General features: G+C 45.9%; 1 protein-coding gene across 1 annotated transcript in view; it reads left to right on the forward strand.

The window, feature by feature from the left end:
• PGGHG (protein-glucosylgalactosylhydroxylysine glucosidase) overlaps nucleotides 1-25,175 on the forward strand; it is a 270,873-nt gene that overhangs the window by 143,968 nt on the left and 101,730 nt on the right. The gene's annotated exons all lie outside the window — the stretch shown is intronic.

Genomic DNA, 25,175 nt, shown 5'->3' on the forward strand with positions numbered 1-25,175 from the left:
ACCCCCGAGGAGTGGTTGTCTAATTAGTGAGGACCCCGAAGTGAGTTGGAAGCGAGAGACCCCCGAGGAGCGGGTATCTAGAGCTTCTGCTGGAGCGAGGCCCTTAGCGAAGTAGGTGTCTAAGCTAACAGCTTAGCGCAGGCAGAGTAGCGAAGCAAAGTCTTTGCTAACTCGGTGTAGCGGAAGCAGAGGCTAGTTATACCCGGAGGTACTGATGTCATGCGGTGGGGCTGCCCTCAAAGTTCCCTCCATGACGTGCATTTGAGCATCAGAGATATGTGCGCTCGCACCCTAGGAGGCCACAGGAGTGAGCATGGCAGATGGGGACGCCCATGCTGGTCTGAGAACGCCGAGGCCCGCGGCACTCGGCACCAGAGACAGCCAACTTGCCCAGAGAAAGGGGAGAAAAAGAGGTAAGGCAGAGCGGTCGCAGCCGTCTGCTACCGACGGACGCAACAGTATCCCCCTTCAAAGGGCCCCCTCCAAGACTTCTTCCAGTGGTCTGGGCTTGCGACGGTGTGCCAAGTGGAACTGGCGGAGCATCTCCTTGTCAGTAATATTGACTAGTGGTTCCCAGGAGTTTTCCTCTGGGCCATAGTTCTCCCAAGATATGAGATACTCCCATGTCTTGCCTCTTTTACGTACATCAAGGATGTCGTCTACGGCATATTGAAAGTCATCTTCAGTATCCAGGCTGGTGGGCTTTGGTTCCTTTCTGGAGAACTCAGAAAGTATCACTGGCTTTAGTAGAGATACATGAAATGCATTGTGTATCTTCATTGATGGAGGCAGTTTGAGACTATGTTAAATTTCCTAATCGCCGAAGGATGGCGAAAGGTCCCACAAAGCGAGGAGCAAATCTTGCAGATGGAAGCTTGGGTCCGAAGTATTTTGTGCTTAACCAGACCTTATCGCCTGGCTGGAACTGGGGTGCCTTTTGATGATGGGCATCATAGGTCCTCTTTGCCTTTTGTCCTGCTTTAAAAAGGAGTTCCTTCGTCTGTCTCCAAAGCTGGGATAGTTCTGCTGTGGTAGCCTGGGCAGCAGGAGAGGCAACTGTAAATGGCATGGGCAGCGGAGGTAAAGGTTGTCCCCCGTAAACAAGTTGGAAAGGGGAAGACCCCGTTGAAGAAGCAGGATGTGAATTAATGGCAAATTCTGCCCAAGGCAGTAGTTCAGTCCAGTCATTCTGTCTAGAGTTGACATACGCACAATTAAACTCTGGAATTTGTTGCCAGAGGATGTGGTTAGTGCAGTTAGTATACCTGTGTTTAAAAAAGGATTGGATAAGTTCTTGGAAGAGAAGTCCATTACCTGCTGTTAATTAAGTTGACTTAGAAAATAGCCACTGCTATTACTAGCAATGGTAACATGGAATAGACTTAGTTTTTGGGTACTTGCCAGGTTCTTATGGCCTGGATTGGCCACTGTTGGAAACAGGATACTGAGCTTGATGGACCCTTGGTCTAACCCAGAATGGCATGTTCTTATGTTTTTATAGGATCACAGAAATTGTTTCAGCATCCTATTCATCCTCTCGGTCTGACCATTAGACTGAGGATGGTAGGCAGAGGTTAGATCTAAAGCGATGTCAAACTTCTGACATAATGCTCTCCAAAACTTTGCTGTAAATTGCATTCCTCTGTCAGATAGGATATGTTTGGGCATCCCATGAAGATGGAAGATGTGCTTAATGAAGAATTTAGCTAATTCAGTAGCAGAGGGTAATCCTGGTAATGCTTCAAAGTGTTACAGTGAAGACAATAAGAATCGGACGATCAAAAGAAGCCCTTTATTACAATGCCCGACTCTGGCCGAGTTTCGCTCATAGAGCTGCCTCAGGGGCAACTAGAAATGAATAAATATATAAATATAAGAATTTGAAACAACACAATTAAATAATTAAAAACAATAAAATCATAAAATACATGTATAGGTGTACAAACTCAAATCAAAAAATAAAATACATGTATAAATGTACAAACTAGAAATAGTTCAATATGTAGATATAAAATTGAAACTATTTATAAATTATTTAATTGTGTTGTTTCAAATTCTTATATTTATATATTTATTCATTTCTAGGTGCCTCTGAGGCAGCTCTATGAGCGAAACTCGGCCAGAGTCGGGCATTGTAATAAAGGGCTTCTTTTGATCATCCGATTCTTATTGTCTTCACTGTAATACAGCCAACTGGATCGGCTTCCGCTTTGCTTTTTGGGTCCAATGCTTCAAAGTGTGCCATTTTAGTGAACCTGTCGACCGTAACCCATATGGTGTTGCTGCCGCTGGATGATGGCAGGTCCACTACGAAATCAGTAGCGATATGGGTCCAAGGTTCGTCCGGTGATGGTAGAGGTTGTAATAAACCCCAAGGTCACCCGGGTGGCAGCTTTTGCTTGGCACAGACAGCACAGGAACCCACATACGCTTGCACGTCCTTCTTCATGGTTGGCCACCAATAGTACCATTGCAGCATTGCTAAGGTGCGACTCTGTCCAGGGTGGCCTGCCAGGCACGAATCATGTGCCCATTTCAACAGTCTTTTCCTTAAATTTCTGGCCACCGCCGTCTTCCCAGCAGGTACCGTATGGGTGGCTGCGAGAACCACTCTTGCGGGATCGATGATATGACAGGGTTCATCTGGCACGTCCTGTGGTGAGAAGGAGCATGATAGGGCATCAGTCTGAGTGTTCTTTTCTCCAGGACGGTATTTTAGAAGAAAGTCGAACCTATTGAAAAACAGGGACCATCTTGCCTGACAATGGTTGAGTCGTTGAGCATGTTGAAGGTACTCTAAATTTTTGTGATCAGTGTAAACTACTATTTGGTGTTGAGCGCCTTCTAGCCAGGGATGCCACTCTTCAAAAGCCAGTTTGATCGCGAGAAGCTCCTTGTCTCCTATCCCATAGTTTCTCTCAACAGGCAAGAACCGCCTAGAAAAGAAGGAGCAAGGATGGAGTACATTGGATTCACTGTACTGACTGAGGACTGCCCCCACACCTACGTCGGATGGGTCGACCGCCATGATGAAAGGACGGTGTGGGTCAGGGTGGCGAAGACACGGTTTCTTTTGGAAAGCCTCTTTGAGCGTCATGAAGGCTGAGATGGCTTCAGGAGACCAATTGGCAGGGTTGGCTCCCTTCTTGGTCATAGCAGTTAGAGGGACTGTCATTGATGACTAGTTTTTGATGAAGGATCGATAGTAATTGGTAAATCCTAAGAAACAACGTAATGCCTTCAGGCCTGTGGGTTGAGGCCAGTCCTGGATACTCTCAAGTTTCTTAGGGTCAATTTGAAAACCGTTCTTCGAAACGATATATCCCAGGAAGGGTACAGATTATTTGTGAAATTTGCATTTCTCAAGCGTAGCATAAAGGTGGCATCTTAGGACTTTCTTGACATCCTCCTGATGACTTTGTAGATCCTGAGAAATGATCAGTATTTCATCAAGATATACTACTACGTATTGATACAGTAAGTCCCTCAAATTGTCGTTCATCATGTTTTGAAAGACTGCAGGTGCATTACTTAAACTGAAGAGCATGACGAGGTATTCAAAGTGTTCATCACGGGTGTTAAAAACAGTCTTCCATTCATCTCCTTCTAGAATACGCACCAAATTGTATGCTCCTTTTAGGTCCAATTTGGAAAATATTTTGGCCCCTTGGAGTCTTATCGAACAGTTCAGATATTAAGGGCAGGGGTACCTGTCCTTGATGGTAATTTCATTCAGGCCCCTGTAGTCAATGCAGGGGCGTAAGGTGCCATCCTTTTTTCCTACAAAAAAGAAACCTGCACCAGCAGGGGATTTGGAAGGTCTGATAAAGCCCTTTTGTAGATTTTCCTGTTTGTAGGTAGACATAGCTTTGGTCTCAGCTACAGAAAGAGGGTAGACTCTTCCTTTGAGAGGTTCAGTGTTTGGCTTCAGATTTATGGTACAATCAAACTCTCTGTGTGGAGGCAGGACATCAGCTTCTTGCTTAGAGAAAACGTCCTGAAAGGAGGCGTATTGTGGAGGTAAGCCAGGTAATGATGGAGTGGTAGGCATGCAGATGAGCAGAGAAACTTCAGCAAGACACCGACCATGACAGTCTGGTCCCCACCGGGACAGTTCCAAGGTGGCCCAATTAAATTGTGGCATATGGACTTGAAGCCAAGGCAGACCCAACACCACCGTGTGCATGGCTTTTTCCAACACTAGAAAGGGAATTAATTCTGAGTGAAGGGCTCCAGTGCGCAGGCCAATGACCTGGGTGATCAATGAAACTTCTCCAGGAAGTGGTTCTCCATGGATGGCTGACAATAGTAGAGGCTTATCTATTTGTGTGGTAGGAATCCTCAGATGTTCGACCAAACGCTTCAGAATAAAATTACCTCCAGCACCAGAGTCAATGAGAGAGAGAGTCTGGAACTTGAGACCTCCACAGAGTAGGGATACAGGTAGAGATAATGGAGGGGTAGTTGAGGTAAGGCCCAGGAGAAGTCCTCCTGCAGATCCCGGGCCCATCAGTTTCCCGGACAAATGGGACAGGTTTGGACAGCGTGAGACCTGATTGGCCACAGTACATGCACAGGCCCATGCGCTTTCGGTGACGTCTTTCCTTAGAGGTCAAGTGGCTTCAGCCTAGTTGCATAGGCTCTTCCTCCTCTAGGGGTGCAGACAGTAAGCTGGAAGCAATAGGCACAGGTTTTGGATGGTTAGCCCCCACAGTAGACTTCTGTGGACTCTTAGCCTCTTGAGTGTGATCGCAGATATGGCGGTCAATTCTCCCTGCTAGTTCCATCAGGGCCTCAAGTTATTCAGGCAAGTCACGAGCCACTAGTTTGTCCTTTATGCGAGAGTTAAGACCCTCCATGAATATGGCACGTAGACATCCAGTGTCCCAATGCAGTTCAGATGCGAGAGTCTTAAATTCAATGGCAAAGTCTGTAAGGGCCTTGTTACCTTACTGTATGTTAAGCAAGGCGGATCCAGCAATGGTCTGGCGAGCTGGGTCATCAAATACAGACTTGAATAACTGTAGAAATCCTGATAGATCTTCCAGGATTGGGTCCTTACATTCCCATAACGGTGAAGCCCAGGCCAGGGCTTGTCCTTCAAGAAACGACAGGATGTAGGTAGTCTTTGAAGCCTCAGTGGGAAAGAGGGTAGGCTGCAAAGCAAAATGCATGCTGCATTGATTGATGAATCCTCTGCACATCTTGGCTTCACCCGTGAAGCGGGTAGGTGTAGACAAAGACACAGTGGTCTTAAGGGTTACCACTGGTGCCAGCAACTCCTTTACAGGAGGAGCCGAGGAGTTCAGTTGAGCATGTAACTGATTGAAGGCAGTAGCAAGATTCTCCAAAGACTTTTGTTGTTCTGTAATCCGCTGGGCTAGGCCAGGAATGGCCTGCAGGGCTGCAAGTTGAGCCAAGTCCATGGGGTTAGCAATCTGTTGTGTTTGTGACATTGTGGAATCTTGGTCGCTGTGGAGATGACTCCTCCTATGGGGAGGGTCCCCATGGAGAACCATAGCGATAGGCTAACACAGTAGCAGACACAGAATGGTGATAGAGTCTTTATTGTACTGCTGTAGTAGATGGTAAGCAGGAAGGTAAGGCACTGATCCACGAGGTGCCAATACGCTCAATAGGCTCAGAAATGTAGTTTCACCCAGATGTTCACGATAGGCAGGAGCCTGCAATGCGGGTAATGCCACAGCTGGTGGGTGGAGTTGGAGCGCTGGTTCTTAGAGGTACTCACAGAGAGCAGGCATCTTCCTGATGGTGGATAGGTGGGGCCAAAGGTCTGTGGTGCAGGATATGAAAAGAATAGGCCCTCGAGGAGCAAGTACCTAAAGGTCCAATATCCTGGAAAAAAAAGAGAAAGACCCCCGAGGAGCGGGTGTCTAGAGCTTCTGCTGGAGCGAGGCCCTTAGCGAAGTAGGTGTCTAAGCTAACAGTTTAGAGCAGGCAGAGTAGCGAAGCGAAGTCTTTGCTAACTCATAGGTGTAGTGGAGGCTAGTTATACCCGGAGGTACTCACATCATGCAGTGGGGCCGCCCCCAAGGTTCCCGCCATGACGTGCATTTGAGCGTCAGAGATGTGTGCGCTCGCACCCTAGGAGGCCACGGGAGTGAGCATGGCGGATGGGGACGCCCATGCTGGTCTGAGAACGCCGAGGACCGCGGCATTCGGCACCGGAGACAGCCATCTTGCCCAGAGAAAGAGAAAGGGGAGAAAAAGAGGTAAGGCAGAGCGGTCGCAGCTGTCTGCGACCGACGGACGCAACATCTATTTACACCCATAAAACTGGGTTTTATACACATAAATAGCTATACAAAAAAAAAACAACCTAGGGCCCTGTGCACATAGAGGTAGTAACATGGGTACTTCAACTTGAATTGCAGAGAGGCATTCTGGGAACCTCTGCACATCCTTTCTGATTTCTAACAGTATGTGGGAAAGTTACCCTGCATATCTTATGCTCTTCAATAAGCAAATGTAATTTTACATCAGGTAATGTTTGTGTGTGTGGATGTACCCAGCCAATTATGTACGAATTTTCAAAGCAAATTTAAACGTGTACGTTAACTTTGAAAATAGAAGTCCGTGTGTACAATTACTTTTGATTATACAAGAAGACCAGGGAACTAAGAAGGTCCTTTTCTAGTGTCTCCTGTGGGAGCACTGAGAGGAGAGGATCATCTTGCTGGTGGATGAAGAGTACTGCTTTGGGAAATTTTAGGGCTTAAAAAATTTGGAGAAGTGAAATAGCAGGGTATATTCATTAGTGTGAGTGTGTGTGTGTCTGTCTATAAGAAAAACCAAGCCTAAGGTAAGAAGTCTTAGTGTCTGTCTTTCCCTCCCCCCCCCCCCAGCTCATCCTTTGATTTATAGGCAAAAAACACTTTCAGCTTAAAATTCAATTAGGTTTTAAACTAAAACACAGGATTGCCCCAGTCCTATCCCCTTAGAGGTCACTAGAAGATTAATAAGGAATACACCTGTAACCCCTTTTTAAGGAAGTGGTAACTCCCTTCAGTGCACATACAGGCCGATACAGAACGGTGTGGTCAACGGAGCGCACCGTTTAGCCCCCGTTTGGCTGCACATTTTTGACGCGCTATTATTACCCCTTATACTGTAAGTGGTAATAGTGTGAGGAAAATGCACGGCCACCACCCCCCTCCCCGAAACTAATAGCACGTTCAACATGCAAATGCATGCTGATGAGCCTATTAGTTAGTCACCCAAACTACAGAAAGCAAAATGTGCTGCCAAGCCGCACATTTTACTCTCAGAAATTATCGCCTGCCAAATTTCAGACAGCACCAGGCAAGTGTACAGAAAAGCAGAAAAAAACTGATTTTCTGTATACCCTCCGACTTAATATCATAGCGATATTAAGTCGGAGGCTTCAAAAATTAAAAAAAAAAACCAACTTCTTTAGAAAAAAAAAAAATCTGCCCACGGGTTGGAAAACGGACGCTCAATTTTGCCGGCATCCGTTTTCCGAACCTGTGGCTGTCAGTGAGTTCGACAACCGAAGCCGGTAAAATTAAGCATCAGTAGTCAGACCCGCTGACAGCCGCCACTTCCGCTAGCACGGGCCCTAATTTAAATAAAGAATCGCGCGCCCAGGAGAGATGTCTGGTCGCGCGTTGGGAGAGCAGGCGCTTGCCTCGGAGTGCCGTCTCTCCCGCCGAGTTTACTGAATCGGCCTGATAATTAATTTATCTATTTGGCGCTACTCCGGCTAGCATTTCACATTGCACACTGACTCTCAATCCCTGGAGGAAATTCTTTTTATGGGGGAAAGCTCTCGCTTTAATAAACCAGACAATCAAAAAAAGGTTGCCAGTGTATATCTTTGAAGTGTAAGTACTTCCCAGGAGGTGAGATGCAGTAATAATTAGACAGAACCAGGACTGGGTATAAAATAATAGTTTACTGATTTGTAAGGTTTAACAAAGTCCATTGTCCAAAAATCTGATTGTTGGTACAGGATTATCTTATAGATAGGTAGGTGTCCTTAATACAGACATCTGGGTGATTTTAAATGGCTGTTCCTTTGGGGTCCTAGTGACATGATCCTCTTTGCATTGCAAAATTCCTACCTTTAGATTTCCTTCCTCAGACCCCAACCTGTCCTGGTCCATTGATGGGTGAAAATCGGGATGGGATCTCCTGATTCAAGTTCTTGCTTCCTTTAGTTCAGTTGTTTCTTTATCTTTGATTGCTTCTTTTTCCTGGGGATTTCTTTTAGGGAAAAATCAATAGGATCAGGCTTATCCACAGCATTGCAATCCCAGTAGGGAAGGGGGATCCAAAAAATACTTTAAAGCTTAAACTAGACACATCTTCTTAAACTGGTATTCAAGTTGTCGCAGGTGCTTGCCATATTCAAGTTGTGAATGTGCTGACTTGTCTTCAGCCCCTGTACTTTGAGTACAGCCAGCAAGGATGAATTTTCCCAGAGAAATAGAGTAAACACAGTTCCTTCCAAAAATAGGACTCTTCTAGCCTTCAAAATATCTTGCAGCAGAATCCATCACTGGTGCTTACCTACCTAGAGTTTAGAGAAGGCTATCAGGTCTCTGGACCCTGATGAGAGCTCTTTTGCCCCTAAAAGGGTATCAGGCTCAACAATCTATTTCTCTGAAACCATAATGAGAAGGACCCTACATAAGAACATAAGAACATGCCATACTGGGTCAGACCAAGGGTCCATCAAGCCCAGCATCCTGCTTCCAACAATGGCCAATCCAGGCCATAAGAACCTGGCAAGTACCCAAAAACTAAGTCTATTCCATGTTACCATTGCTAATGGCAGTGGCTATTCTCTAAGTGAACTTAATAGCAGGTAATGGACTTCTCCTCCAAGAACTTATCCAATCCTTTTTTAAACACAGCTATACTAACTGCACTAACCACATCCTCTGGCAACAAATTCCAGAGTTTAATTGTGCGTTGAGTAAAAAAGAATTTTCTCCGATTAGTTTTAAATGTGCCCCATGCTAACTTCATGGAGTGCCCCCTAGTCTTTCTACTATCCGAAAGAGTAAATAACCGATTCACATCTACCCGTTCTAGACCTCTCATGATTTTAAACACCTCCTGCAGGGATTGCACTATGAGGTATCTCTCTTAAAAGAAAACTCCTTTTGGCAAAGCTGAGAAGCCCTACCAGATTGTAGAAAAAATGCATCCTTCCTTTCTGACTACTCTCGCAAACTAAACCCCCCCCCCAAGTGTTAACATGACTGAGCTAAATAGCACTGAGACATCCAATCCAGAGCCTCCAGGTGGGAGGGACTGAAGGGTTTGGATGGCTCCTATGTAAAACGTGTTAAGGACAGGATAGTGGCATCTAGTGGCCAGACTGGAAGGGTCTGCCACATATCAATAAATTTAAAGCATTCTAATTTGCACATTCCTACTCCCTTTGCAACTTAAACTTAACCAACTCAAAAAAATTAATATGAAGGTAGCAACAAGCGGGGAGCCTTCCTAACTTTTTTGTATTGAGTACCACTTGTGTGATTTTTTTATCCATTGGTGACAGGGCCGGTTCGCCCATCAGGTGAACTTAGGTGGTTGCCTATGGCACTGACCCTTAGGGGACACCGAAGAGCAGCCAGGTGGTGCTGCGAGTGGAGCCGCTCACGACAAAGAGGAGTAGAGATTTGTTGGGCCATGAGCAGTGTGCGCTGCTCGTGGCCTTGAGAAGTATACGATGGAGTGAGATAGGAGGAGTTGGGTCCAAGATCAGCAGGGGAGGTGTGAATGGGAGGAGGGAACCCTGGCGGGGGAGGGGCGGGAGCTGTGTATCTTGTGCAGAGAGCTCCTAGCTCTCAGAGAACAAATTCAGTTTCTGGAATCTAGAAGAGCTGAGGCAGGCAAGAGAGATATATAGATGAAACCTTCAGAGACATAGTAGCCAAGTTCCAATTTCATTCTGACAGCCCTGATGCTGCCTTGGAGGAGGAAGGTCACCTGGTTGGAGAGCATCACCCTGTATAGCAGGAAGTGATCACGTAGCAAGGACCTGCTCTCCAGTTGATGCATTGTCCTTTCGCACCAAAGATGAGTCTCCAGGGCTACTGCCCAGAAGGGAAGGGTTAGGTCAGTTGTCATAGTTGGAGATTTGATTATTAGGAATGTAGATAGCTGGGTAGTTGGTGGACATGAGGATCACCTGGTAACTTGCCTGCCTGGTGCAAAGGTGTTCGACCTCGCTCATCACCTAGAAAGGATTTTAGACAGTGTTGGGGAGGAGCCGCATGTCATTGTACATGTGAGTACCAATGCCATAGGAAGGACTGGAAGGGTGGTTCTGGAAGCCAAAGTTAGGCTTTTAGTTAGAAAGCTAAAATCCAGAATCTCCAGAGTTGCATTCTCTGAAATGCTCCCTGTTCCACGTGCAGGTCCCCAGAGGCAGGCAGAGCTCCCCAGTCTTAATGCACGGATGAGATGATGGTGCAGGGAAGAGAGTTTCAGTTTTGTAAGGAACTGGCCAACCTTTTGGGGAAGAGGGAGTCTTTTCAGAAAGAACAGGCTACATCTTAACCAGGGTGAACCAGGCCTCTGGTGCTAACCTCTAAAAAGGAGATAGAGCAGCTTTTAAACTAGAACAAAGTGGAAAGCTGACAGGCGCTCAGCAGTGCATGGATCAAAGAGACATACCCTTGAAGGATACTGATGAAACAGGAGAGTTAGAGCATCCCAACAAAGAGGTTCCAATAAAAACAAAAGTAGTCCCTGTGCCTATAAGTAAAGAACCACCTAAGTTAAAAAAAAAATTCCAAATTATCCCTGTCAATTGATAAGCAGGTTGTTAATATCAACAAAAAGCATATTTTGAAGTGTTTGTATACCAATGCCAGAAGCGTAAGAAGTAAGATGGGGGAGTGCAAAGCACTGAATGAAGAGGTAGACATAATTGGCATCTCAGAGACCTGGTGGAAAGAGGATAACTAATGGGACAGTGCTATTCCAGAGTACAAATGATATTGCAATGATAGGGTGGTTCAACTTGGGAGTGGGGTGTCATTTTATGTTCAGGATAGCACAGAGTCTAACAGGTTAAGGATCCTACAAGAGACTAAGGTAGATTTTCCACTTGTGCACACTGCGTCCATGTGCGTGCGCTTCCCAGCAAGCACACATGGACGCACTGATTTTCTACCTTGCACACGCTAGTGCGCGCATGGTAGAAAATCCATGGGCCATGTGCACATGCATGCCGGATTTTATAATCTGTGTATGTGCGGGCGGTGTGCGCAAAGGGGGGGGGGGACTTTAGCAATTCCCGTGTGGCGACGCATTCTGGCCTTCCCCAGGTCCCTCCCAGTCCACTCCAGTTAAGGAGCGGACTGGGAGGGAACTTTCCTACCTCCCTACCTATACTTCCTCCTGACCCCCTAAACCTTACCTTTTTCTTTTTTGCTTTGCAACTTACTTCAGCTGCTGGCTGCTGGCGCGCGAGTCTCTGGGACAGCGAACAATGGCGCTGCCCCAGCCTGCTCCTTGCAGGAAGCCCGGCACTTGTGCCTGTACCAGCCTTTACGCGCGTGGCTGGGCCGCTTGGAAAATTCGCCCGGCACGCACAAGGCCCGGCCACGTGCGTAAAGGCCAGATTGTATGCGCATGGGCAGTTTAAAATCCGCCCTTAAATGAACAGTTCTTTTTTGGTAGAAATCACGTTTGTTAGGGAAGAGTATATTGATAGGAGTATACTACCATGCATCTGGACAAAATGATAAGACGGATGATGAAAGAGTAAGAGAAATGAGTGAAGCTAACCAATTTGGCAATATAGTAATAATGGGAGATTCAATTATCCCATTATTGGCTGTGTAAATATAATATCAAGACATGTTAGAGACATAAGTTCCTGGATGGAATAAATGACTGCTTCACAGAGCAATTGGTTCAGGAACAAATAAGAAAGGGAGCTATTTTAGATCTAATTCTTAGTGGAACATAGTTTGCTGAGAGAAGTAATGATGGTGGGGTCATTTGGCAATAGTGATCATAACATGATCCATTTTGAATTATTGACTGGTAGGGGAACAATATTATCTACAGCTCTAGCACTAAATTTTCAAAAGGGAGACTTTGATGAAATGAGGAAGATAGAAAAAAAACTGAAAGGGGCAGCTACAGATATTAAGAGTGTACAACAGGCATGGACATTGTTTAAAAATATCATCTTAGAAGCTCAATCCAGATGTATCCCATGCATTAAGAAAGTTGGAAGGAAGGCCAAATGCCTGTTGGCTTGGTTAAAAGGTGAAGTGAAAGAAGCTATTTTAGCCAAATAAACTTCCTTCAAAAATTGGAAGTAGGATCAATCTGAAGAAAATAGGGAAAAGCATAAGCATTGGGATGTAAAATGTAAAACATCGATAAGAAAGACTAAGAGAGAATTTGAAAAGAAGTTGGCCATAGAGGCAAAAACTCATAATAAAATCTTTTTTAAATATATTTGTTTTGGTTAATGGTGTTTGGGTGGACCCTTGGACATTGTGGTAGCTGACCACGCCCACGGGGGGCAGTCCCGTGAGGGACCATGGTGTCATGCTAGACTCTGGACACACAAACATAGATTTGAATATTTTATTAAACAGTTTGAGTGGCCACCAGAGATGGCAGTAGTGAGCAGTGGTTGTAGAGCCCGGCTGGGCGCGTCTCACACAGAACGCTGGAACAGCGGATCCTCTGCAGGGCAGTGCTGTAGTGGAAAGAGACTGAGAGTTATGAGCACACAATGAGAATAGCATTCAGAGTCCCAAGATAGAAATAGGAGAAGCTCCAAGACAGAGAGAGCAGGCCCTCGAGGAGCGAGAACCTGATCCCTTAGAGCAGAGAGACTTGGTAGCGTTGTACTTACTTAGCAGTAACAGATATTTCACTAGATGAGAGGTCTGGCACCAGAGCAGAGCACAGGCCCTCGAGAAGCGAATACCTGGTTCCAGTGAAGCAAGTACCGTGGAAAGAGATGGTTTCTGTACTCACTGGTGGTAGCTGTAAGTTAGTTCTTCCAAGTAGAAGGATAGAGGTTGCAGGTAGCGACATAGGGAACATGGACCCTCGAGGAGCGAATACCGGTTTCCTGATAGCACCTGAAAGAAGCAAAGAGGCCCCCGAGGAGCGGGTACCCTGTTAGAGACCCCGAAGGGTAGTAAGAGTTCCAGATAGCGCTGGAGTGGCAGAGTAGCTTAGGAACGGAGAATGAATACCATCCGTACGAATCCTGTTGCTAACTCAACGAGCTAGCAAATACTGTAGGCAGATATACCCGGAGGTCGTGACATCAGAACAGTGGGACGCCACTCAGGTTCGCGCCAACGTAGAGTTAAAGATGAGGGTGGCGTGCGCATGCATGCCCTAGAGGTGTACCTTGAAGGAGAAAGGCGGGAGGCAACACCAAAACCGGTCCGGGGATGCCGGAGAGAACGGCAAGCAGATGCCGCGGTGGCCATCAGTCCAAGGTGAGCGGGAGGAGCCGCAAGTAGAGAGAGGTAGGCAGGGCGAAGCCGTTGAAGACCGACGGATGCAACAATATTCAAAGCAGGAACCCTGTGAAGGAGTCAGTTGGACCATTAGATGATCGAAGGGTTAATGGGGCACTTAGTGAAGGTAAGGCCATCACAGAGACTAAATTCTTTCTCCTAGGACAAGCAAGATGTTAGTCCTCAACCTTGGGTGACATCATCAGATGGAACCTGGCACAGAAAACTTTGAGTCAAAGTTTCTAGAAACTTTGATTGGCACACTGAGCATACCCAGCATGTCACTAACCACGTGAGGTCCTGTTTCGGTCTCTTCTTTTCCACAGAGCTATCATCTTGCGGTTGTGAAGCTCCGTTCTTTTCTTCTGTGTTTTTTAATAAATCTCGGTCGGTTCCGACTTTGCCTATGCTGGGGTCTCTCTTCTCCCTTCTGGCTAGTCAGTAGGCAGCGCAGTAAATTTTCTCCCTTCTTTGCAGTCGAGAAGCTTAGGAGTGGGTGCCAAGATGGTGGCCTGGATTGCAAACTGGTTGATGGACAGAAGACAATGTGTGATGGTAAATGGAACTTACTCTGAAGAGAGAGCGGTGTTAAGCGGAGTGCCACAAGGATCAGAGTTGAGACCGATCCTGTTCAATATCTTTGTGAGCTCTATTGCGGATGGGATAGAAGGTAAGGTTTTGTCTTTTTGCGGATGATACTAAGATCTGCAACAGAGTGGACACGCCGGAAGGAGTGGAGAAAATGAAGCTGAAAGAATGGTCGAAGATATGGCGGCTGAGATTCAATGCCAAGAAGTGCAGAGTCATGCATATGGGGAGTGGAAATCTGAAAGAATTGTATTTGATGGGAGGTGAAGGACTGATGTGCATGGAGTAGGAGAGAGACCTTGGGGTGATAGTGTCTAACGATCTGAAGTCGACAAAACAATGTGACAAGGTGATAGCTAAAACCAGAAGAATGCTGGGCTGCATAGAGAGAGGAATGCCTAGTAAGAGAAAGGAAGTGATAATCCCCTTGTACAGGGCCTTGGAGAGGCCCCACCTGGAGTACTGTGTTCAGTTCTGGAGACTGTATCTCCAAAGGGACAGAAACAGGATGGAGGCAGTCCAGAGGAGGGCGACCAAAAAACTGTGAAGGATTTCAAAGCGGCATGGGATAAACACTGTGGATCCATAAAGTCTAGAGAATGGGAATGAAGAGTAGCGCCATGGGAATGGCTTGCTAGAATGTTGACTACTATCTGGTGATTACTACCCTTACTCAAAAAATCCCTTGCATGATTAATGCAACCCCAACATTGCTTCTGCTTCAACGACAAAGGGAAATGTGAAAAAGAGGATTTGCATTCAGATAACAACCAAAAAGGACTGAACGTCACAATCTGGGTAAACAAATAAGCGTGGGGGTAACTTGCTTATTACGGCGGTTACTACCCTAAACCAATTAAGCCTGATACATCACTTTAAATGCATATACAGTGTTGCTCTCTGCTTCTATGGCGGGGGAAATGTGGCCTCATTACTCTCAAGTTGTAGGTCACCTTGGACAGGCCTGAATCCTCAAATTGATTCAATATTTATTTATTTAAGTTTTTATATACTGTCATTCCATAAGTAGATCACAACGGTTTACAAATTTAGCAATGAATTACATTGAAGAAAGGTAATAAATTTCAACATGCATTAATATAAATATGTGAATAAAAGATAAAATATACGAGAGTTAATAATTACTTCAACAATGGAAATAATTCTAAAGAATTAATTAAATAGAATAATTAAGGAATTATAAATGTAGAAGGAAATTAGGTGTAAGATCAGTCTTTTGTTAAGTAGGTTTAAAAGATTTGAGATGAGTTCATAGGCTTTTTTGAAGAGCCATGTTTTGAGATCTTGTTTGAATTTCTTTTTTTCAGTTGGTAGTCTTAGTGGACTAGGTAAGAAGTTCCAAAGTTTGGGACCAGCAATAGAAAACATACAATCTCTGATTTGGGTCCCAAAAGGGACTGAGTTAGGCAGAAAAAAGGTGAGCAATAGAGGGTGCAGCCGTAGTAGCATCTAAGCGAGCATTAAGGCGCTCCGTGGAAGCTGCCAGGAGCTCAAGAAATCGCTGCTGTTCCTGAAGGTTCTGTGCTAGGCCTTGGAGACTTGGAAGGCTGTGGTGTCCACCAAGCCAAGACCTAGGCAATCTGTTGTGGGCGTGGACCCTTGGATTGACGTGGAATTGGTGCAACCTGCAGGTAGAAGCCCTTCAGGTCCCCACAGTTGGCTGGAAGAGCTGGCTGTGGCAGAGGTCCAACTGGAGCTTCACCTATACCAGCCCACATTCCCCTTAGGTTGAGCCCTCAGGTGCCAGGGCCGGCAGGACATGGATGCGGGCCTTTGCTGTTGAAGTGAATATCCGTTGGAGAAGTAGAGTCAAATGCCAGGGTCCTGGGCAGTTAGAACATAGGTAGTGTCAGAGGTAGGCAGCAATCAAACCGAGTCAAGGTTCAAGCAGTGGTCAATGGCAGGTGGAGTTCAATCAGAGTCAGAATCAAAGTTCCAAGCCAAGGTCAAACCAGAGATCCATCTGAAGGAAGGAGAGATGGAGAAGCAAATAGGGAGACAGGGAGGAACACAGGTGGGCAATGAAGAGGCTGGAGAATGAAGACAAGGAACTGAAGACTGACTACAGGGAGGATGAAGATAAGAGAATGAAGACTGACCATGGATGAAGACAAGGGACTGGAGAACACGATAAAGACCACCAGGACATGGATCTGGAACACAGAAACAAAGAACTAGAATGCAGGAACAACATAGAAGCAAAGGACTACTACCAAGGTAGTCGACTTATTGCCAAGGCAAGGAAATGCTGCCGAGGTAGTCTTTTATAGGCAGGGAATCCTGACATCATCAGAGGGTGCCGTGGGGGATTCCTGCTGCAGGCCCTTTAAATTAAGGCAGATCAGGTGCATGCATGCCTAGGGGCAATACCTGTTGTATTCAGTGGCGTCTTTCCTCTAGTGTCGCATCAGGCCTGGTTAGATGCAGCAGTTGGCCGCACATTCTTATGTGGGCTCGTGTGATCAGCTTGGAGCTGGAGGTAAGGGCGGCGGTCCGTGGCCCTGCCCCATGGACTGCCGATTGCAACAGATTCAATACCAAGAAGTGGAGAGTCATGCATCTGGGATGCGGTAATCCAAAAGGCCTATATGTGATGGGGGTGAAAGACTGATGTGCACTGACCAAGAGATGGACCTTGGGGTAATAGTGTTTGGTGATCTAAACACGACAAAACAATGTGACAAGGTGATACCTAAAATCTGAAGAATGCTGGGCTGCATAGAAAGAGGAATAACCAATAAGAAAAAGGAGGTGATAATCCCCTTGTACAGGTCCTTGGTGAGGCCTCACCTGGAGTACTGTGTTTAGTTCTGGAACCCGTATCTCAAAAAGGATAGAGACAGGATTGGAGGCGGTCTAGAGAAAGGTGACCAGAATAGTGTGGGGTCTCCATCAGAAGATTTATGAGAAAGAGATATGAGGTACAGGGGAGATATGATACAGACCTTCAGATACCTAAAAAGTTTTAGTAATGAATGAACTTTGAACCTTATCCATTGGAAAAGAAACATTAGAACCTAGAGGTCACAAAATGAAACTCCATGGGAGATGACTCAGGAAATATTTTGTCATGGAGAGGGTGGTGGATACATGGAATGCCTTTCTGGAGGATGTGGTAAAGATGAAAACAGTCAATGAATTCAAAAGGGGTCCCTGAAGGCCAGAGGATGGAAGTAAAGAAAAGTGTGCACGAGGTAACCTGCTTGGTGCGGCAGTTACTCCCCTAAACAAAAGGCATGGGGATTAACACTTAACCAGTAAGCTTTGATACTTCTGATGCATCTACAACATCACTCTCCACTTTGACAGCAACGGGGAGGGGTAAAGGGGACTCAGCCAACGAGGGCCCCAACTTGTATGATCTAGGGGTCTGATAAGCATGAGGATAACTGTAACAATGGGCATACTGCGAGACCATTCTGCAGCCAGTCTCACTTAAGGAGGGCAGCAGGCCACGCATGAACCTAGGAAGGTGCCTGCCAGACACCCTCATCTCCTCATGGCATGGCGCTTTTCTAGGCTCATGCGTGGCCTCCTGTTCTCCTTATCAGCACCTCGCCGGGAAATGGGCTGCAGCGTAGGAAGATGACATAACGGTCTGTGGGCCATTTAAATCCTAATGTGCCTGCAAGCCGGAGCCTTCACAACTCTTCCTGCTTTGCTGCAGTGCGTATTGCTCATTCTTGTCTGCCTGCCTTACCTTACCGCCCCCTGACCCAGCTCCACCAATAGGAGCCAGCCCTGAGGGGCTTTAAATCTGGATTCTGTCCGGCGCCATTTCCTCTTCAGCACAGCCACGATCGGGGAAGGCCTGCGCAACCGGCGCCGAGCCCCGCCGGGGGAAGGTCTAGGCTTCACTCTCCCCACCCGGGGGACCTCGGCGACGATAACGCAGCAAAGCTAAGTAAAGCTGTTCATCTTGAAGAGAAAAAAGAAAAAAAACAAAAACCGTGCCGAAAACGGGAGCCCCGCCCCCTGACCCAGCTCCACCAATAGGAGCCAGCCCTGAGGGGCTTTAAATCTGGATTCTGTCCGGCGCCGAAGGAGCGCGACAAAGGGGCAGGCCCCTTTGTTTCACCCCTTCGTACAGCCCCGAGGAAGCCCCGAGCCATACCCGCGGAAGAATCTAAATCTATATCCTGAATAAATGTAGCTGTCTGCAAAGGTACTGGGCTAACGGATTCTACTGTCTGAAATAAAGCCACCACTCAACCAACCTCACCAGCAGCCATTCCAGCATTCATTCCAGCCTCCCCAACGTCCATCAAGACTCTCCAGCATCCACTCAGCATCCATTCCAGCCTCTCCAGCATCCACCCAGCATCCATTCCACCCAGCACCCATTCCAGCCTCTCCAGCATCCACCCAGCATCCATTCCAGCCTCTCCAGCATCCACCCAGCACCCATTCCAGCCTCTCCAGCATCCATTCCAGCCTCTCCAGCATCCACCCAGCATCCATTCCACCCAGCACCCATTCCAGCCTCTCCAGCATCCACCCAGCACCCATTCCAGCCTCTCCAGCATCCACCCAGCATCCATTCCAGCCTCTCCAGCATCCACCCAGCACCCATTCCAGCCTCTCCAGCATCCACCCAGCACCCATTCCAGCCTCTCCAGCATCCACCCAGCATCCATTCCACCCAGCACCCATTCCAGCCTCTCCAGCATCCACCCAGCATCCATTCCACCCAGCACCCATTCCAGTCTCTCCAGCATCCACCCAGCATCCATTCCAGCCTCTCTAGCATCCACCCATCACCCATTCCAGCCTCTCCGGCATCCAGCAAGACTCTCCAACATGCTAGCCCAACATATTCCAATAAGATACCACCAATTACACCGCAACATGCTTCCAGCTCTGACTCTGGTACCTCCAGTAAGAACTCCTAGATCTCTCATTCCAATCATGATCAATCCGCTGACTCAGTTCCTAGGATTAACTCTCCTCTCAGTGACCCTTGTTAACTCTCAATCTCTGACAAAAAAGACTCACATCCTCAACGACTATCTCTTGGACTGTAACCCAGACGTCTGTGCTATCACAGAAACCTGGCTAAAAAACTCTGACATTGCCCTAATCAATCAATTACCCACCCACAAATACGACTTTTTTACAATTCACAGACAAAAAAAGAGAGGAGGCGGTCTGTTACTAGCCACCAAAAAAGAACTCAGACTAACTCCAGATACAATTAAGTCAGAATCTAAAATTGAGCTAGGTCTATTCAAATCAAACCAGCTGTAAGTACTACTAGTCTATGCGCCCCCAGGAGTATTAGATACAGATGCCTCCCCTCTTATAGAATCCGTGGTGAAACACGTCAACACTGACTTACCCACCATAATCATGGGAGATTTCAACATCCACTTTGAGGCTTCTTCCCACTCATCCAATTGTGACGCCCTCCTCACAGCCCTCAGTGCAATGGGATTCACTCAGATTGTAAACAAACCTACACACAAAGCAGGACACACCCTGGACCTTATTTTTATCAACTCTAACTTCTCCAACTCCACGGAACCTGTGTGTACCCCTATCCCCTGGTCAGATCACTTTCTGATAACAACCACCCTCACTACAAAAAAACAGTCTCCCTCTCCACAGCATCTTTCCTCCTTTCAATTCAGGAAACCCTGTGCTTCTGAGACCCTCAGTGAACATCTCTCCAAGGAACTCTCTAACTTAGATCTGTCCAACCCTAACACAGCAGTGCTATCATGGCACAAGATCACTGAAGAGGTAGCAAATAAACTCTGCCCATCAATCACGAAACTAAGCAACACCACAAAAAAAGGAAATCAACCTTGGTTTTCCAGCGAACTCAAACGGATAAAACAAGAATTACGCCACAAAGAAAATAAATGGCGCAAAGCACCTTCCACCACTACACTATTGTCATACAAAGGAACTCTACATTTCTACAGGACTTCAATTCTAAAAGCAAAAAGAGAATACTTCGGTAATAAAATCCATGATCTCCAATTTGATGCAAAAACCCTCTTTGCATATGTCTCTCAAATAACAAAGTCTCTACCACCATCGATACCTGACGAACAAGCTCAATCCAAAGCAAATGAACTAGCCCTATTCTTTCAGCAGAAGATTTCAAACACACTTGCTCTCCTTCCAACCAAGTCTGACTACAACACCTCATTCGATAACACCTACATTCTTAAGGGAGTCAAATTCGACAAATTCGAATTAACATCGACCAAAGAGATCGAATCCATTCTCAAAAGGCAGAAACCATCCAGCCACCCATCGGACAACATACCTTCCAAGCTACTGCTACATATCCCAAATATAATCTCTGGTCCCTTAACCAAAATCATAAATTGCTGCTTAACTCAAGGATTCTACCCAGATAGTCTAAAAAACGCTTCCCTGAAACCACTCCTCAAGAAACATAACCTAGACCCTGGTGTTCTGGCTAATTTCCGCCCTATCTCGAATCTACCATTTTTAGCCAAACTCACAGAGAAATTGGTCAACATACAGCTTTCGGATTATTTAGAAGATCACAACTTGCTTTTCCCTTCCCAGTATGGGTTCCGCAAATCTCGCAGCACAGAAACCCTACTCATATCTCTAACAGACCATATTATTATGGGTGTAGACAAAGGACACTCCTTTCTCCTAATCCTTTTAGACATCTCAGCGGCTTTCGACACTGTCAACCACCCCATCCTCTTGAAACGCCTTTCAGACATAGGCATCTCGGGAACAGTCCACAATTGGTTCAAGTCGTTCCTCAGTAATAGAAGTTTTAAAGTCAAAATCAACAATAAAGAATCACCATCTACAAATTCCTCTCTTGGCGTACCACAAGGTTCATCCCTATCACCTACCCTTTTCAATATTTACCTCCTTCCCCTTTGCCAACTGTTAACTAGTCTTAACCTCATTCACTACATCTATGCAGACGATGTTCAGATTCTGATTCCCATAACAGAATCTATTAACAAATCCCTTGCACTCTGGAACAACAGCTTACAAGCCATCACTAATCTCCTCAACAGTCTAAATCTGGTCCTCAATGCCTCTAAGACTGAACTCCTTTTCATTTCCTCCAACCAAGAAAACCTCCCGTCTCAGATCCATCACAAACACCTTCTCACCCACACTCATGTGAGAGACCTTGGAGTAATTATAGACAACCGTCTTAACCTAAAGAATATGATCAAAACCACAACTAAAGAGTGCTTCTACAGACTTCAGGTGTTAAAAAGACTCAAACCTCTCCTATATTTTCATGACTTTAGGACTGTTCTTCAATCCCTAATATTTGCCAAAATTGACTACTGCAGCGCTCTCCTCACCGGCCTACCCAGCTCAACAACCAAGCCCTTACAGATGATACAGAACGCCGCAGCGAGAATTTTGACAAGCACCAACCAGAGAGACCATATTACGCCCATCCTCCGTAATCTACACTGGTTACCAGTCAGTCACAGGGCTCTACACAAATCTCTAACTCTAATTCACAAATCAATTCATAACCTCCTCCATCTCGACCTCGAATTCCCACTCAAACTCCACACTTCCAACAGACCAATGAGAGAAACCTACAAAGGAGCACTACAAGCCCCGCCATCTAAAGCCACACGACTCATCTCTACCAGGGACCGAGCTTTTTCTACAGCAGGTCCAGCCATCTGGAACAACCTCCCCGCAGAACTCAGAATGGAACCGTGCCTACCAACATTTAAAAAAAAACTCAAAACTTGGCTCTTCTTACAAGCCTTCCCTGATCCATCAAACTTTCACTAGATAACTACTCAGCTTATGAATATGGAACTTCGCCCCTCCAATATTCACCTCATGTACTAGTTTGCTACCCTAATAAGTTAACTAGCTCTAGACCAGGCTCTGACATTTCACAATATATTTAATTTAATACCCTCCTAAGGCTTCTCTTTTTTCAGCTGAATCAGCTTCCAAGTTCAAAGTCCTTGTTATTATGTAACTTTTTGCTTCTCTGCTTTTGTCTCCGCTAATTATAAAAAGTTGTTCCTTATGTTACATTATGTTATACTGATCTACCCCTGTTCCATGTAAACCGACCTGATATGGTATTCAACCTTGAAGGTCGGTATAGAAAAATGTTAAATAAATAAATAAATTATCCTGCCCAGTCTTGATCAGCCTTGTCCAGTCTTCCCAGTCTCATCCTTCCTGCCTTGTTTCATTCCTGCTGTACCTTGTTCTAGCCCACCTTTGTTTTGCTCTGTCCTTGCCTGTCTCTATCCTGCCTTGCTTCAGTCCTCTCCCACTCTCTTTCAGACTGATCTCTCGTGCCTTGAACACTGCCTGGAACTAGACACCACCTGCTCTCCACCTACCCTGACCATTGCCTGGAGCTGAAACTGCTTGGTATCTGCCTGCCCTGATCTCTGCCTGGAACCTGACATTGCTGATTTCCACCTGCCCCGACCATTGTCTGGACCTGACACTGCTTGGTATCTGCTTGCCTTGACCACTGACTGAAACCTGACACCACCTGATCTCTGCCTGCCTCAATTTATGTTTGGATCTCGACACTGCCACCTGCCCTGACTTGAACCTGTTTCTTGCCATCGTCCATCTGATATCCATGGGACTTTTTCCTAAGTCCTGCTGGCCTCTGAATCCAAGGGCTAAACCTGTGATGGAGGAGGCTGGTATAGGTGAAGCCCAGACCTGGTCCTAGTCTTAGTGAGTGTGTCTACTGACAGTGGGGGGCCCAGCTGAGTCACCAGTAAAGCAACACCAATCTCACCTCAGTGCAACAGCCCACACTCCGTGACAGTAACCTGCACAGAGCAGCAGTTACTACCCTTAATGCAAGACATGGGGATTACTATCCTTAGCCAATAAGTCTTGATGCTTTTGATGCAACGGCAAAATCGCTCTCCACTTCTATGGTGGAGAGCGACCAATGCAGGTCTATGGTGGAGAGCGACCAATGCAGGTCTATGGTGGAGAGCGACCAATGCAGGTCTTGACTTTACTGTCTGGGGTACTTATGCACAGACAAGGGTAAAAGCACAGGACTGCTTCTTCAGCCAAGACCAAAAGCAAAACATGTCATTAGGCATTGTCTGAATTTTCAAGAAGGCTCCTCACCCAGTAAAAATGTTGTTAGCAGTAATTTTTTTATGAGTTTGACAGTTGCTTGGTTTTGATTGTAAATATTACTACCCTTAACAAGTAACATAGAAACATAGAAATTACGGCAGAAAAAGACCAATCGGCCCATCCAGTCTGCCCAGCAAGCTCTTACACTTATTTTCCCATAAGTATATGTGATATGGGAGTAAACTGCACGGGGTAGCAGTTACTACCCTTAAAAGAAACTGCTGGCAGACTGGATGGACCATTTGGTCCTTTTCTGCTGTCATTACTATGTTACTATGAGGCTTACTCTCAAATAGAGATAGTTCCAGGTCACCAATAATATCTCAAATTTGTGATAGGGGATTGTCATCTCCAGTACTGCTTGCTGCCTTTTGGACTAGCATTAACTCACATTGAGAGAGTAACTTTTCATCCCCTGGATCCTTCAGAGGATGTGTCTCACAGTCTGTTAGTTTCAAGGAAAGAGTCTATGAAGTAGTCCTATGGACTAAAATGGAGGAGCTTTGCCTTGTAGTATGAACAAAATGCCTTAGACCATTTTCTCCTCCTCCTCACAAAAACTGCCTGATTACCTTCTAAATTTGGCCAACTCCTTAAGAGTGCATCTCAGTGCAACTGGTGCCTATCACCATTTTGTAGAAGGTAGACCCATCACTATACAGCCTTTGGTTGTCAAATTTATGCAAAGCTTGCTTCATTTGAAGCCTCCCATTAGGCTTCCTGCAGTTTCTTGAGACCTGAAGTACTTGAGCTCAGTGTCATATTTTTAGTGGTAGTTACTTCAGTGCACAGTCTGTGAGCTCCAGGATCTAGTAACTTATCCATCTTATATTAATTTTTATCATGATAGGATGGTTCTGCATACCCACCCTAAGTTTCTTCCTAAAGTGGTTTTAGAATTGCATTTCAACCAGTCAGTCTACCTTCTACAATTTGTTTCCCAGCCTATATATCCACCAAAATGCACCAGCGCTGCACAGTTTAGCCTGCAAAAGAGCCTTGGCCTTCTAACTGAAGTGGACTGAAGCCTATAGAAAGGCCACCCTACTTTTTGTTTCTTTTGACACCAACAAACTGGAGATTGCTGTTGCCAGACTTTACCCAGTTGGTTAGCATATTACATCTTCTTATGTTATGCCATGGCGGGTCTAGATCTGATGGCATATTTCAGGGTTCACAGAGTTAGAGATAAGGCAGCATCGGTAGCTGTCCTAAGAATGGTCTCCATGGAGGAGATCTGGAAAGCTGTGATGGGGAGTTCCTTCCTCACATTCACAATACACTTTTGTTTGGACAGGCACTCCCGGTGTGACATAGGTTTGGCCAGTCTTTCCTGTGGAATCTGTTTGAGGTGTAAAACTCAACTCTGTTACCTCCTAGGGCCTGTTGTTTTTCTTTCAGACTCTTCCTTTACAAGAAAAGTATAAAAAAGGAAAAAGGCCTGTTACCAACAAAAACAGTCATTGCGCCCATTGGACTGTTTTGTTTCCTCTTTTTTTTCATCCAGAGCAGTCTGTAGCTAATGATTCCCCATTGTCTTCAGAGAAAGCAGAGTTAGTTACTTTCCGAGGACAGCAGGATGGCTGCTCTTGCTTTGGAGTTGGCTTCGCCCAGTATAAGCTAAAGTAAGTAGATGGAGGGGCCCCTGTGTGGACGCGTGATATAATAGTAGCCTACACATGTCCAATGGGGCACTGTCAAAGTTCCAGAAACTTTGACATAAAAGTTCTGGGCGGGCTGCATGGAACGATGTCACCTGATTGTGAGGACTGCCATCCTGATGTCCTCAGAGAGCACCTGTTACAAGTACGCAACACTGCTTTTTCATCACTGAAGAATTGGCTATGGATTACAGTGAATGTTTGGCTTCTCATTGAGAAAGTAGTCAAACAATTAAACAAAGACTAGATTTTGTGGCCTTGTGGGGTTTTTCTTCATCCT

Source organism: Rhinatrema bivittatum, chromosome 17, assembly GCF_901001135.1.
Source record: "Rhinatrema bivittatum chromosome 17, aRhiBiv1.1, whole genome shotgun sequence".
NCBI lineage: Eukaryota > Metazoa > Chordata > Amphibia > Gymnophiona > Rhinatrematidae > Rhinatrema > Rhinatrema bivittatum.